The sequence below is a fragment of the Arachis ipaensis genome, chromosome B1, assembly GCF_059453495.1.
Source record: "Arachis ipaensis isolate K30076 ecotype BB chromosome B1, ASM5945349v1, whole genome shotgun sequence".
In the NCBI taxonomy this organism is placed as follows: domain Eukaryota; kingdom Viridiplantae; phylum Streptophyta; class Magnoliopsida; order Fabales; family Fabaceae; genus Arachis; species Arachis ipaensis.
Genome location: NC_142436.1, coordinates 49349423 through 49354038, shown reverse-complemented (window position 1 = coordinate 49354038; position 4616 = coordinate 49349423). Strand labels below are relative to the sequence as shown.

At 35.4% G+C, this 4616-nt stretch overlaps 1 non-coding gene across 1 annotated transcript; it reads right to left on the bottom strand.

Annotated features, from left to right (window-relative positions):
* Positions 1-4160: 4160 nt before the first annotated feature.
* LOC148576495 (small nucleolar RNA R71) lies at positions 4161-4268 on the bottom strand. Its single transcript, XR_015903219.1, has one exon. It is a non-coding gene; the product is annotated as a small nucleolar RNA R71 (small nucleolar RNA).
* Between the last annotated feature and the right edge of the window lie 348 nt (positions 4269-4616).

The following is a 4616-nucleotide window of genomic DNA, read 5'->3' as shown; positions in this document are numbered from 1 at the left end:
TTTTTAGTAGGATCTAGTTACTTTTAGGGATGTTTTCCTTAGTTTTTATGTTAAATTCACATTTCTGGACTTTACTATGAGTTTGTGTGTTTTTCTGTGATGTCAGGTATTTTCTGGTTGAAATTGAGGGACTTGAGCAGAAATCAGATTCAGAGGTTGAAAAAGGACTGCTGATGCTGTTGGATTCTGACCTCCCTGCACTCAAAGTGGATTTTCTGGAGCTACAGAACTCGAAATGGCGCGCTTCCAATTGCGTTGGAAAGTAGACATCCAGGGCTTTCCAGAAATATATAATAGTCCATACTTTGGCCAAGAATTGACGATGTAAACTGGCGTTCAACACCAGCCTTCTGCCCAAATCTGGCGTCCAGCGCCAGAAAAGGATCCAAAACCAGAGTTGAACGCCCAAACTGGCACAGAAACTGGCGTTCAACTCCACAAATGGTTTCTGCACGTGCAACACTCAGGCTCAGCCCAAACACACACCAAGTGGGCCCCGGAAGTGGATTTATGCATCAATTACTTACTCATGTAAACCCTAGTAGCTAGTTTATTATAAATAGGACCTTTTACTGTTGTATTAGGTATCTTTTGATCATCTTAGGATCTTTTGATCATCTTTGGATGCCTGGTTCTTAGATCAGAGGGGCTGGCCTCTCGGCCATGCCTGGACCTTTCACTTATGTATTTTTAACGGTAGAGTTTCTACACTCCATAGATTAAGGTGTGGAGCTCTGCTGTTCCTCAAAGATTAATGCAAAGTACTACTGTTTTCTATTCAATTCTTCTTATTTCGCTTCTAAGATATCCATTCGCACCCAAGAACGTGATGAAGGTGATGATTATGTGTGACGCTCATCATCCTTCTCCCCTATGAACGCGTGCCTGACAAACACTTCTGTTCTACATGAAATAAGCTAGAATGAATATCTCTTAGATATCCTAACCAGAATCTTCGTGGCGTAAGCTAGAATGATGGCGGCATTCAAGAGAATCCGGAAGGTCTAAACCTTGTCTGTGGTATTCTGAGTAGGATTCAATGATTGAATGACTGTGACGAGCTTCAAACTCGCGATTGCAGGGCGTTAGTGACAGACGCAAAAGGATAGTAAATCCTATTCCGGCATGATCGAGAACCAACAGATGAATAGCCGTGCCGTGACAGGGTGCGTGAGCAGATTATTCACTGAGAGGATAAGATGAAGCCATTGGCAAGGGTGATGCCTCCAGACGATTAGCCGTGCCGTGACAGGGCATTGGATCATTTTCCCGAGAGATGACCGAAAGTAGCCATTGACAGTGGTGATGTATCACATAAAGCCAGCCATGGAAAGGAGTAAGACTGATTGGATGAAGATAGCAGGAAAGCAGAGGTTCAGAGGAACGAAAAGCATCTCCATTCGCTTATCTGAAATTCCTGCCAATGAATCTACATAAGTATCTCTATCCCTTTTATTGTTTATTTTAATCTAATAAAGTATCATGTTTAAATCCGCCTGACTGAGATTTGCAAGGTGACCATAGCTTGCTTCATACCAACAATCTCCGTGGGATTCGACCCTTACTCACGTAAGGTATTACTTGGACGACCCAGTGCACTTGCTGGTTAGTTGTATCGAAGTTGTGACATATTATGAATTAAGATCAGAGCACCAAGCTTTGGAGCCATTACTAGGATTTGTTTGAGCCTGGAGATCACAATTTTGTGCACCAAGTTTTTGGCGCCGTTGCCGGGGATTGTTCGTGTTTGGACAACTGACGGTTCATCCTGTTGCTCAGATTAGGTAATTTTCTTTTTGTTTTCTTTTCAAAAATTTTTCAAAAATATTTTTCAAAAATTTCTCCTTTGTTTTCGAAAAAAAAAATTAAAAAAATAAAAAAATAAAAATGTTTTCAAAAAATTTTATTCAAGATTTTTAAGAATGAATTCTAGTGTTTCATGAAGCATGTTGAAGCCTGGCTGGCTGTAAAGCCATGTCTAAATTCTTTTGGACTGAGGCTTCAACTAATAACTTCAATGCATGTAATTCCATATATCACAGCTTGGCTGGCCATTGGCCATGTCTAGTGTTTTGGACTGGAGCTTTCATTGAAAGCTTGGCTGGCTAGTGAGCTATGTCTAATTCCTGGACTGAAGCTTTAGACTAAGAATGCAAGATTCCTGGAATTCATATTAAAAATTTTGGAATCCTTATTTTTTCTTTTTCATATTATTTTCGAAAAAAAAAATCCAAAAAAATTAGAAAATCATAAAAAATCAAAAATATTTTCTGTTTCTTGTTTGAGTCTTGAGTCACATTATAAGTTTGGTGTCAATTGCATATGCATCTTGCATTTTTTCGAAAATATCATGCATTCATAGTGTTCTTCATGATCTTCAAGTTGTTCTTGATAAGTCTTCTTGTTTGATCTTGATGATTTTTTATTTTGTGTCTTTTCATGTTTTTCATATGCATTCTTGAATTCTTAGTGCCTAAGCATTAAAGAATTCTAAGTTTGGTGTCTTGCATGTTTTCTTTGCATTAAAAATTTTTCAAAATTGTGTCTTGATGTTCATCATGACATTCATAGTGTTCTTGGTGTTCATCTTGACATTCATAGCATTCTTGCATGCATTCATTGTTTTGATCTAAAAATTTCATGCATTGCATAATTTTCATGTTTTCATAAAAATTTCAAAAATAAAAAAAAATATCTTTCCCTTTTTCTCTCATCAAATTCGAAAATTTGAGTTGACTTTTTCAAAAGTTTTTAAAATCAAATTGTTTCTTATGAGTCAAATCAAATTTTCAATTTGAAAATCTTATCTTTTTCAAAATCTTTTTCAAAAATCAAATCTTTTTCAAAATTCTTAGTTATTTTCGAAAATTTCAAAAATATTTTTCAAAAATCTTTTTCTTATTTTTATACCAAATTTTCGAAAATAACAATAACAATTAATGTTTTGATTCAAAAATTTGAAGTTTGTTACTTGCTTGTTAAGAAAGATTCAAACTTTGAGTTCTAGAATCATATCTTGTGATTTCTTATGAACCAAGTCATTAATTGTGATTTTAAAAATCAAATCTTTTTCAAAACTAATTTCAATCATATCTTTTCAAAAATATCTTCTTATCTTATCTTTTTCAAAAATATCTTTTCAAAATATCTTTTCTAACTTCCTAACTTCTTATCTTTTAAAAATTTGTTTCAACTAACTAACTAACTTTTTGTTTGTTTCTTAACTTTTTCAAAACTACCTAACTAACTCTCTCTCTCTAATTTTCGAAAATATCTTCCCCTTTTTCAAAAATTTCTTTTTAATTAACTAATTATTTTTATTTTTATTTTTGATTTCAAAAATTTTCGAAAAAAAAAAATACTAAACATTTTTCAAAAACTATTTTCAAAAATCACTAACTCTTTTTCAAAATAATTTTCGAAAATTTTCCCTCCCCCATCTTATTCTATTTATTTATTCATTAACTAACATCTCTTCCTCACATCATCACCAAATTCGAACCCCCTCCTCTATCTGTGTTCGAATTTCTTCTTCTTTTCTTCTACTAACAATAAGGATCCTCTTTACTGTGGTAAAGAGAATCTCTATTATTATTATCATTTTTCTATCCATTCTTCCTTGTCATATGAGCAGGAGCAAGGATAAGAACATTCTTGTGGAAGCAGATCCAGAACCTGAAAGGACTCTGAAGAGAAAATTAAGAGAAGCTAAAATACAACAATCCAGAGATAACCTTTTAGAAATTTTCGAACAGGCAGAGGAGATGGCAGCCGAAAATAATAATAATGTAAGGAAGATGCTTGGTGACTTTACTGCACCTAATTCCAATTTACATGGAAGAAGCATCTCCATTCCTGCCATTGGAGCAAACAACTTTGAGCTGAAACCTCAATTAGTTTCTCTGATGCAGCAGAACTGCAAGTTTCATGGACTTCCATCTGAAGATCCTTTTCAGTTCTTAACTGAATTCTTACAGATATGTGATACTGTTAAGACTAATGGAATAGATCCTGAAGTCTACAGGCTCATGCTTTTCCCTTTTGCTGTAAGAGACAGAGCTAGATTATGGTTGGATTCTCAACCTAAAGACAGCCTGAACTCTTGGGATAAGCTGGTCATGACTTTCTTAGCCAAGTACTTTCCTCCTCAAAAGCTGAGCAAGCTTAGAGCTGATGTTCAAACCTTCAGACAGAAAGAAGGTGAATCCCTCTATGAAGCTTGGGAAAGATACAAACAGTTGACCAAAAAGTGTCCTTCTGACATGCTTTCAGAATGGACCATCCTGGATATATTCTATGATGGTTTATCTGAGTTATCAAAGATGTCATTGGATACCTCTGCAGGTGGATCCATTCACCTAAAGAAAACGCTTGCAGAAGCTCAAGAACTCATTGACATGGTTGCTAATAACCAGTTTATGTACACTTCTGAAAGGAATCCTGTGAGTAATGGGACGCCTATGAAGAAGGGAGTTCTTGAAGTTGATACTCTGAATGCAATATTGGCTCAGAATAAAATATTGACTCAGCAAGTCAATATGATTTCTCAGAGTCTGCATGGAATGCAAGCTGCATCCAACAGTACTCAAGAGGCATCTTCTGAAGAAGAAGCCTAT